Source organism: Anarrhichthys ocellatus, unplaced genomic scaffold (assembly GCF_004355925.1).
Source record: "Anarrhichthys ocellatus isolate YVR2014 unplaced genomic scaffold, GSC_Weel_1.0 scaffold18, whole genome shotgun sequence".
In the NCBI taxonomy this organism is placed as follows: domain Eukaryota; kingdom Metazoa; phylum Chordata; class Actinopteri; order Perciformes; family Anarhichadidae; genus Anarrhichthys; species Anarrhichthys ocellatus.
Genome location: NW_022280048.1, coordinates 5,334,746 through 5,346,242, shown reverse-complemented (window position 1 = coordinate 5,346,242; position 11,497 = coordinate 5,334,746). Strand labels below are relative to the sequence as shown.

Sequence of the window (11,497 nt, the reverse complement as noted above, 5' to 3'; positions counted from 1 at the left end):
TCTCTCTCTCTCTCTCTCTCTCTCTCTCTCTCTCTCTCTCTCTCTCTACACTCAAAAAAGACAAAAAGGCTTCGCCTGCAGACCATTTAATCATAAGCTGTAGCGCACTTTGCCATCTGAAGTGCACTTGCCAATGAGATTCAGCATGGTGTGATGGAAAGCTTCCCTCTGCTGCTCCAATTCAGTTTGATTCCTAATCAATCTTGTTTTTCTGTAATTCGAACAGCAGCACCCTCTGTATTGATGGGGGATAGGTCAAATGGCCCTGAATATGCAGAATTCCCCCTGCAGGTGATGTCAGACTTTCTGCCACATCAGCCTGTGCTCTGGCAGCGCCTCTTGTTGACTTGCTAAGAACACGTGCTGGGATTAGACATGCCATAGCAGCTTCTGCACTAATAGGAAGATCTGGCTGCTCGCGTGGAATAACAAAGTTCATAGAATAATACGTGCGTGCCATGGGGCATGTTCAAAGGAAGCAACAAAAAAAAATAATCTGCCGGTGCGTCGGAGCATCCATCGCTCCATCACCGCTGATTGCAGTGAGAGACGTGATGCGGCACAGCTGGCTGTCTGTGAAACAGCAGCTCCTGAACTTCTTTCATGCTGAGGAGTCCAACGCAGATATGGAGCTATTTGCAAAGGCTCCCCGCAGATTAATGAGTGGATGGATGAATCTCCAACACTCGATGAATGAGAAAGCGCTGAGATTTCACTGTTACTTCTTACGCGATGCCCCGAAGGTCCCCTATAAGGTCCCTCGATTCGGCAATCACTGCTCCATTCGTCTGCGTTTTAAAAAGAGGTGATTTAGCTCCCAAACTACCCATATAGGTCACGCTGATGCTCTGATTGTACAATCTCTCGCTCGGTGGGGGAGATAAAGGGGGGGGCAAAAAAACTTTTATTCATTCTAGACTTGCAATCGATGGGACTTGTCTGTGAAGTGGATCAATAGCGCCTCTCTTTGAAATCATCAATCACGTCAGTGGCGAATTTAAAAAGCGTAATTAGGAACAGCGTCCTTAAACATCCTGTATTGACGTCTTCTTTGGTATGGAGAAAGACACCATTCTGCATCATTAACTTTGTATTATTGCGGGATGGAGCCTGCTGCTGCTACTTCCCCACCTGCTGAACTCGGAGCGCCGCGTGTGATTGGGCTTTCACACCAAATTCTCCCCTCTTTCACTTGCTGATGGGGGAAGTGAAGCTTGCATGCCGAAATTGGCTGGAGTATTGTAATAAGGCCGGTCCGTACTGGAACCCGGGCCTCCACAATGCTTTCAGAAATGTTTGCAGGAGTTGAGCGTGTGTAATTTCCCCTCTAATCATCTTATTTGATTACTTTTGTGCCGGTTCCAGCCTGACATGACACGACTCGGTCGAGGGCACACGTTCTCCAGCATTCCCATGACTTGCCACAATGTTCACTGTCGTCCATCTGTCTCTCTCTGGTAATAAAATGGCATCAATACTGTGGAGAGGGCAGGTGGGTGGTTGTAATGGAGTAATTTATTTTGGTTGTCACAGAAATATAAGTGTTTGATTAGGGAGCCATACACATCAGGCAGCACAAATAGAACCTTTCATCAAATCACAGAGCATGTGACACTATTGACCGCGGAGTCTTCTCTCTGTTTTTTTTTTTTTTTTATCTTCCCCACAAGATTCATAACACAATATGTGCAGAGCGCACCGATGCAAAAAATGCAAGGTTGATACATGCTCCAGGCAGATCTTGTGCCGGCGTGCCAGATGAGTGTTACATTTAGGTCAGTGAAACGAACACGAACAAGATGTATGTTTTAATGCAAGAAAGAATGATTATCGTTATTAAATGAAACATCTGAAACATCTCAGACAATTATTGCTTACTCAATGCACATCATTATTGTATTACAACCCAAATCTGCATGCACGTGAACGTCAAAGGTTGGGATAATTGAGTTTCCTGTGTACCTGTGTGTGAAAGATGAGGGGAACACTGTCTGACAGTAATTGATCTTCAGAATAAAAACGTTTCGAACATTTATCAAGAAAGTGCAACAAGAAGACGATTGTTACAATTGGACAATATATCCGAGATTTTGCGTGATTTTCTTTTTAATTTAAGTTGTAGTCAATTTAAGTGCCTCGAAATTGTGCTTTTGACTAAAGATGTTAAGCTACTTTCCACCACTGGTCATGAAAAGCAAATTTAACACCATAACAGCTTATGAAATGATCATTACTATAATTGAAAACAATTTAAATATGAATACTTTCAACGATTTACATGTACTTTTATATCTTACAGTCGGCACAATGATTTAACATGATATTTTCACCTTTCGCTTGGCGTCCAATTAAACTTCCCGCTGACTGTCCCTTTAAACCTCTCGGCCGTCCTGCGCAGCGCACGGCGCAGTCTGGAACGGTCCCTGTTGCTGCGCATGCGCCGGAAGTTGCTGCCGCAGACAGCAGCAGCAGCAGTGATTCGGCAGCGCAGGGGAACGGGAGCAAATCTGTCTGTTTTAAACCATGGCGACGTACTAAACAATGCCTTTCGCAGAGGTAAACGGAGAGTAAGTAGTTGTATCTTGATAACACGGCGGCTGCCTGACACTGTGTGACATCCTCTTGGATTGTGGCATTAATATTAGGAAAGCTAGAGAAGGCAACAATGGGACTGTGTGTGTTTCTGACTGGCTAGGTTAGCTAGCCAGGAGCCAGGAGCCAGTCAGCTGGCACACTGACTGGCATCATGCAGGTTTAGAGCTACTGAACTGCTCCCCTGTACTGTCCGTATACCTACTGTATAAACTGTCTTTTATGAGACAAACATATTTTATTCAGGCACTAAAGGAGCATACATTCTTGGTCAAAGCCGGTGTTAACTGAATGAAACTGGGCTTGTGTAGTTGAGCTGTCTAGCTATTTGTTGTGTTTTTCTTTTTTGCATACGATAACAACCAGTGAGGATTAAGCAGACCTCAATTTGCCTGCCAAATCATCACCATGATCATATTTTTATCACTGTGATTTTCATGAACATGATTAGTTTTGTGCCACAAATAAGTTCCTTTCCTGAGAGAAGCTGGGATGAAGTTTGAAGTGTGGTTATCTTGTGCTTTTTCAAACTATGGTATAGCCGTCTCTCTAAGTTGTCTCCCACTGCTAGTATCCCATATTCTCATTAGGACACGCATGCATGTATACCCTAGTGTCGTCCTCCCTCGTGATCCAGATGTTGTGCACGCTCCTCGCTCGCGGCTCGTCTGCAAATAAGCGCATCTGAACAGTAACGACGGGCAGGAAAGTGTTTCCCACCTTGCGAAGGCAAAGTGTTAAAGGTGATAACAAAAGGTTGACGTCACCGGGCTCATCCTGATCCTGCCGCACAACCTCGACCACTGAGGAGAGGTGGAGGAGTCGTTTCAGAGGAGGAGAGCAGCTTCTTTTCTCTTTTTTTGTCCCAGTTGCCATAACGTCTAATGGTTCGTGTCTGGAAGGAAAAGGTCTATCTCTGATCAAATTTCTGGTAACCTAAGGGCACACTTAACTAATGGGATCCTATCGATGTTTCTCCCCCTCCGAGCCTGATCTGCACACGGCGGAATGTTAATGTTGCCACAGCCTGTCCGTGTTGTCTTTGGGCTGCTCCCGAGTCTGGCTTTATTGTTTGTAGTCGGTCCGTAATGTCATGGAGCTTGACGGATATGATTTTTTTTTTTTAAACGCAGTAAAGCAGCACTCCTGCGACTGACTGGACTATGGAAGTGATCGGGTTTACTCTGCACATGGTAAGAGGATACAACTGTTAAATGTCAAGAGATAAAAAAATAAAAAAACTGTTAAGTCTGCATTTGCATGACGATTTTTTAAAAGTTGAATAAATCCGTCGTTATTATGTTGCCCTTTACGTGTTTCCTTAATGACAGCAGGGAGGATGTGCTCAGTGGTGTCCTGTGCTTACCCAAACAAGAGCCTGACATTACTTGCCCAAAAGTGCAGTTTTGCAGTGTAGCTCTCTTCCCCAACGTTTTCCAAAGAGCAGATAATTAAATTTCAGACCTTGTTGTCTGGGAAACTCGGGGCCCTAGACTCCCTGCAATTATCGTGTGGAAGGAACCCTTTTTGCATCGGGGTGCTATGTTTCCCAGCCCAATGAAGATTAATTAGGTCTTAAAAACAAATGACTGCAAGGCCTCTCCCCATCTGTAAAAATGCAGGTTGCCTCTAACGACTGCGATGACACATACCTGGAAGCATGACAGTGAAACGCCTCAAAGGTACTGTGAGATATGGGGACGCAGTAAGGCTCGGCTTACAATGGCACATATATAGATTTGGCAGCCGTTTCCAGCGTAGAAGTGAAAGTTTGACTTGGATTTCTGTGTGTGCTCGTGAACATGCTTTTTCTTTTTTCTTTCTGTCTGATTCATGTGTTTTCGGCTCTTGCTTATTAAAGCAGCAGACGAGCCTGAATGTCAGGAGCACCTGGTTTCCTTTGTTCATGTCACGCTGGTCAGCATTGTAGAAAATTACAGCGTTCCGTCAAATTGAAATGCCACTTGAATGCATGTGCTAATTAGATCTCTGCGTGGCTTGTCAAAGTGTCACTCCTCCCACTGCCCACCAGGCTTGTGCTGACTCTTTCACCTGTCACCACAAACCCTCAGTCTTCGCTGAGGGCCCGCTGACGGGAAAGCCAGACGCTTTGTTTTTTGTCAGCCAACTCCTTGACAAATATATTGGGACGTATTGATTGCACTGTGGGCAGAGGAGGGGTAATCTCTAAAATACTTACGTAGCATCTTGGCTGCTATAGCTTCTCGGTCTACAGATTCCTGTAGATGAGGTTAAACCATTGCAGAAAAAACAAGTATACACACACACACACCTACGTGTTTAAGCATACTTGGGTGGACGCTTTACAGTAGAGTAGTGAGTAGAGTTCAGTGTGAATGTAGTACGCACACCCACGCAGTCCTCTAGATACTAATCTCACTCTATAACTTTCTTCATGTAAGCAAAAGGCAAAGCGGATATTAGTGAGTGATGATTGGTTTTCAAGGAGCAAAAGCAATCGTTCCGAGCACCTTTACGTCCCAGATGTTCTGCGGTGCGGAAGGTTCTCCACGTGGCAGCCAAAACCATCTGATTCCCAACATCAGGCCCAGTCTCAGTAATAAGAGGATAACATCAAAGCGCTGCTTCATTTCTCTGAGATTTCCGAGCACGACTATGAATAACAGATCACAAGGTACAAGAACTTGAGCAGATTTTTTTTAATGTTTCAGCTGTTGTTGGCGTTCGCAGGGAGCTCATTAAAACACATTGATTAGTGACGGCCCCGTTTCTGTGATTGTTGACTGTGGAACGCTTCGACTAACCAGCGTGTTCTTTGATGCAGCGGTTTCCTGCGCTGGAATGAGCCACTTGGCTGATGCTCGCTTTGGTTTATTCAAAGTCAGTCATTTGAATGTTGCATTTTAGAGACGCTACTTGAATTGGAAATGTGTGACGGTACGCTCTTCCTTTTCATTTTCCAGCGGGGGCCTGTGTATGTTAAATCTCTTGCAGGTGTTGCCTGTGAATTTTATGTGCACCGCCGATTTTTATTCTCCTCACTCCGGTAGCTTCAGATGAGCCGCATTTGTTGAATATCAACCATTTGCTAAATGAGGCTGACCCCCCTGTCCCAGCCAGCAGGGCAGAGATTTCCCAGGTAGCAATAATCTGCCAGCCGGCTCCAACTTTCAGTCCTCCAGCCACCAGGGCAGCTGTCAGCCCGTGCTCAGCCACCCACTCAGCCACCCACAAACTTGGAGAGGCGCTCTGTGAGGTCACCCGATGTCTGCCCAGCTGTATGAGTCCGTTTCCAGACAGAGGCCAGATGTTTGGTAGCCGTTTGTGTGAAAGTCAGGCGACTCTGTGTGAGGGTCAAACGCGGGTCGCGCTGGGAGCAAAGAACTGCGGGCACATGATGCATCCAGATCAGGTGTTTGGGACATCACGGGCAACTTCTGGATACGTCTGAGACCGAGTGACTGACCTGAAGGGCTCAGGATGCGGGTCAGCTGCTGCTTGGTATTTAGTTTACTTCACATGGGATTGATTTATGTTGTGCCAAGTGACTACAGGCGATCGACCTGATTCGAAGATACACTTTGTATCTTTGTTTGTTATGTTGTTGTGTTCTTCGTGCATGTTTGTTTTAGCATGGATTTGCATGTTAGCTGTTTCCTGCTGGGTAGGTTGTGTAATCAGCGAAACCCAAGGCTTTAGGCCAGGGAGTGCTGCAACCTGACGTTCCAAACACCAAAAGACCAAAGGGCTTTCTGAGATTGTTGTGTCTTCAGCCTGAGGGCAATCGGGGAAGAATCTGAGCCTCGCGGGGACATTCAAGGCAAAAGCAGCGGTCGTGGCAGCAGGAGGAGCGAGGCTTGGTCTAAGACGGCGTCTGTCTGAGACGACAGGGTTCTTTATCTGACTCCCGTCTCGCAGGAACAGCAGAGGAGCAGAGCAGATACTGCTATCTGTTTATGACACGAGATAAGGCCGCCTCAATCGGATCACTGACCCTCCGCTGACACTCTCCACTCTCAATACCAACCCTGTGTAATAAGAGGTTGCCAGGCGAGTCCCATATCACCCCTGAGTAATCCTAATAGGTGCCATTAACATGTCCGCGGTTTATTGACGCGGTTTTCCAACGTCCATGCCAACTGTACATATCGGGGCATCATTAGCCACCGGCAGAGAGGCTCAGAGTGTGACCCGGTGTGCGGGGTCAGAGAGAATGCCATAACAAAGTGCCAGCGAAGCTGTAGGGAATAGCAAGTGGAGGGGATCGAGGGAGAGTGAGCTCAAAGTGTCATAGTTGGCGCAGGCATTAGATAAGGCTAAGCTACCAGAGGATTATAGAGGGAGGAGATGTAAAATGCTGTTGGCTAATTGGGCTTTATTTTTAATATTTCAGAGGGTTCATTATAATCTGAATTGGTGACGGATTTCAGCTCCGGCTGTAGTTTTTGAGGGTCTTTTTGGAACAGGCTTTACCACCTGAATGATGGCAGTATCCTTTTTTTGTTAATGCCGTGTCATTGAACACGGGGTATAGTGTGTTTAGAGGAATGCTACTTTTAATTACCAGAATTTTAATCGCGTTACATAGTTGTATTTCATAATTCTTGCCTAATTGTGAGCCTAGTTACCTCACATTCCCTCTCTTCAACAAGAATACAATGCAAGTCACGTATTTGAGGTATTTAAAAATCCCAGTTTTTAAAAAATTCAAAAACAAAATTTGTTTTTTGCTCTTTGTAACCTTTGGCGAGACACAATAACCTGAAGGGCAGACTTTGGGGTATCATATAGTTATATTTTCCAGAATGACGAAGCAGCGAGTGTATCTGAAGCCCTGACAAAGCGGTTGATGCTCGGAGGCTTGCTTTGTTTTGCTGTGGAGAGAGAGACTGAGGGCGAGCGGTCAACGCGCGGCACTTTGCCATGACCCTCCTCGGTTTATCGCGTTCTGCGCCGCTCCTCCAGGCCTCCAGTGTGTGGGCGCACTGGAGATCTAGCCGCGCTATAGAATGGGGCCCTTCATAACCTCTTAACCCCCACGGTCCTGTTTGCAGCCATTGTTGGCCGTGCTGAATGGTATCTCCGTGCCTTGAAAAGTAACCAGATGACATTCTTCCTGTTGTTCAAAAGGGCCCAGGGTTGTGTTGTGAAAGGCGGCTGAAAGGATAGGCGAAGACTGTGACCTTCAGAGGCTAATCTCTGGCATGTCATTCAGTGGCTGTTTGAGGCAAACGCAGACCTTTCTCCCTGATAGCAATGTACCAAGTCAAACACGGCAGAAATTCCTATTCGATTTATATATAACAGTTACATGCCAAAAAACAGTCAAGTTAGTTTCTTTTTTTTTTTAATGGAGCCTCCAGTATTAAGGAACCAGGGGGTGTTTTGCAGCGGCTGAACTGAATCGTTATTCCAGACGGGCCGTGTGTCTGACACCTACATTGTCCAAACAGTCTCTCCAGCCTGTGATTGAGCCCTCTGTACACAGACCTGTGGCATCAGCAGTGCTGCATGCTGAAATACCGCCGGTGCTGTGAAGGCAGCGGGGGTGAAATGCACTTAGCGAGACAGTAAACATCGGCACGGCCTTCCAACTAGCTCGCCTTGTTTATGTCTCCTCCTCTCTGGTGTGTTTGCTGTCTTCAGCTGGCTAGCGTTTCCTGGAATGTGCAGCAGAGATGCAGTTATTGCTTGGGGGGGGGGTCACACAATAGGAGCATATATTTTTCCCCTCCAACATTAAGAGGTTTAAAAGTTGCTGTTAAAGCTTTGACCAACAACTGTTACATTTCTGCTGCCACTTACAGATTAACAGCCTCCACGGCATAAGACAGTGTAGCTACCTAGTTGTAGAGGTGTTTTTATCCAACATCGTGACTCTCAAAACCCCTTAACCAGATGCTCTTATTCTACACTGACAAGAAGTCTTTAACCATTAATGTGTTCAAGGGGATTTGCTTTTCAGCGTGTTAGAATGCACTTTACTGGCATTGAGCTGTCTTTGTGCCCGTCTAAATGATCTCCGAGAGCCGGTCTTTGAGGAGAACAAAGTTTTCTCCCTGCGAGCCGTGAATAGCACTCCTGCTTCCTGTGTTCGCGCTGTGCCACCTGTATGGGGTTAAGATTGGGGTCAGACCTTTTGCAGGAGTCTGTTGTCTGAGGGCCCCTTTTTCAGCCGGTTGTGCTGGGGACTGACGTGAAAAAGGAAAAGCTGTCGGGTTTTAAAGGGCCTCTTTTGTCGGACATCTTTCAACGATAAATGATTGGCACATCTCCTGCTATTTCCCCCTTTTGTTTTGCCGCCGTTGAGCACGACAGCAAATGGTGAAATTGACCACAATGTCTGATGTGGCGAAGTTGTTTACAAAGGAAACGTTGAATCAGAAATGGAAAATGTCAACTTTAATCGTGCTATAGCGCAACCGTTTTGCACCAGTCAGAAAATATCCCCAGAAGTAGTGTATCAGAAGGTGATGGAGCTAGAGATGGAGACGGGGTGGGGGCAGAGGAAGAAGGGGCGGGCCGTGGTTTGAAAGGCTTACTTAAAAGTGTGTAAAGACTCCTGAGGCCGGTCATGTTGCTATGTGACAGGGAAGCATTCGTCTTGCTGCGTATCTGACGTCCCAGGGTCTCATTGCGAGGGTCTGCCTGAGCTGCGTGTCGGCTTTCTGTAATTAATAGCCAGTAGCCCCCCCTCGACCCCCATCAAGGGACCAGGTGCTGTTTGGATCTGCTCTGGCATGGGAAGACAGATACGCAGATCTGCCGGTGGTGGGTTTCACTGTTATCGGGATAGAACTCACTCTCCCGCTCTGCGCTGACCCTAGAACCAAAGAAACAACGATGCTTTATCACCACGGGTATTTTTAGTGGTGCGGCGATGACGGATTGTGGGGCGAAAGATGCGGTTCATTTCGTCCATAGTGTGTCGAGCACCATTGTGCTCGTATCCTGTGCTGTTTAGCAGGGCTAGCGGGCCCTGACAGATTGCCATCCCGATGGGGAGATTTACCCAGCCAGCACCACCAATGGCACTGACACCATCATTAGGCTTTGATCAGCTGCAGTCTGCAAGTGGAAGGAGAGAGAGAGTAATATTCTTGATCTAATTACTAGGAGACATTTCAGGCAGCGTAATGTGTGATTTAACCTTTTGTCGGAGGCTATAAACGGAAGCTGGGTTAATCTTCCCTGCAACCTCTTCCACACAGGGGAAGAGTGCCTTTAAATTTCCCTTTTCCCGTGGAGCTGGTAAAATCCTACATGTCGCCAGTGCGGTATGCTAGCACACAAAGGCTGACTTTCTACTTGAAATCTCTCAAGGCAATAGTTCTCTGACCTTTGAATGTTACCAACAGCTGCTTTGCAGGGACTCACGTGCTTTATGCATTTGGAGAATTGCAAGTAGAACAAAAAAAAAAGCTGTCCTTTTGACTTCTGTATGCTTCCTCCAAATGGATTCTTTCACAGCCCCCCCTTTGTTTTTCTCTCTCTCTCTCTCTCTCTCTCTCTCTCTCTCTCTCTCTCTCTCTCTCTCTCTCTCTCTCTCTCTCTCTCTCTCTCTCTCTCATATTCTTTTTCTTTCCCTCCCTCACTATCACCACCCACACACACTGCAGCATGATGAGTGCAGGAGACTTGATTGAACAAATAGATCGCGAAGTGCAATTTAGGGGGTTTGGGTTAATCAGTCAAACATAGTGAAACAATTCTTTGGACATGAGGGGATTAGTCTTGCCCGCGCTGAGCTCATCGGAGCCCATTCTCCCCAGCGCCGGCCGGGCTTTTAGGGCCAAGGGCCACGGCCTCACTGGCTCCATGGAGAACCACACACGCACCCCTCAGCATGCTCCATTGCCTCTGAATGCCCCACCACTCTACTCTCCCTTTTGTTACGGAGTACAATTGGAATGATGGATTAGCAAATTAAATGCAGACCTCTCTATTCATGGCCACCCTTGCTCAAAGTCTCATTCACTGGATCTATCGCAAACCTACTTTAACCCGGTGACCAGGTTCACTGCGTGTCCTTAAATTCCTTCAGAAGAGCGTCTTTTGCCCTTCAATGCATTCTTAAAAAGCGGCTCCCCTTCAACTCTCCCAACGTAAGGGCTCTCAGTATCTTGTTTTTACAGGGATGACTTCCTGCACATTTTCTTGCCCTTTGGTTCTGAGTGCCGATCACACTGATAGGAAGTGGCCCCTGCTATGATGATGTGTTGGCAAGCTCGGGGCCCGGCTGCAGCCCGGCCGAGCTGGCTCTAAATTACCTGTGTCATTGTCTCCTCCATGTTCCCCAGAGCACAGCGATGACCTGCCTGACCCACGCTCCCTTTCGTTGTGCTGCCTTTTATTTATTTTCAAATACCATCATCATTTTTTTGAATGTGTTGTTTTCAATTGGCGTTCACTCGCTTACATGATTTGGTTTTGCAGTAGCTACTGTGAAATATGCATTTATTTGTTCTGTTATTTACTTACTTTGTTCTATCACTGTTTTTTGAACCCATAGCACCTTGTGTCTGCCGAAGCTATCTTTGAATCAAAATGTCACATTCACAGCACCTCTGCCACACATACTGCTCATGTGATGTAACTGGAGCTGGAGCCATTAGTCAGATATAGAGGTGCTGTTGGTAAGTTATAAAAATAACTTTTTATCATATTTGCTCAAACTGTCACTGTATCCTGACAGCAGTACATGATCTCCAATGCGTCCAGAAACATATTTTAGTGAAGAGTTTATCTGTAAAATGAGAAGGTTTGTTTGCTCTGGCCGGTGGGCGGTGCTTGCTTCTGGCTTGCCTGTTTTCAACATGGCAGCTGGGTAACAAGCTCTATACCTTCTGTAGGATATAGGGACAGTTTGAGCAAATGTGATTTAAAAAAAAAAAAAAAAAAAAAAAAAAAAAAAAAAAAAAAA

General features: G+C 46.2%; 1 protein-coding gene across 2 annotated transcripts in view; it reads left to right on the top strand.

Moving 5' to 3' along the window:
* Nucleotides 1-2,378: 2,378 nt before the first annotated feature.
* fam222ba (family with sequence similarity 222 member Ba) overlaps nt 2,379-11,497 on the top strand; it is a 28,635-nt gene continuing 19,516 nt past the window's right edge. Inside the window, exons 1-2 of one of the 2 annotated variants that reach the window (XM_031856961.1) lie at nt 2,379-2,567; nt 3,726-3,785. The gene's annotated coding sequence lies outside the window, so the exon portion shown is untranslated. The remainder of the gene's footprint in view (nt 2,568-3,725; nt 3,786-11,497) is intronic. The other variant, XM_031856962.1, reaches the window with a different exon arrangement.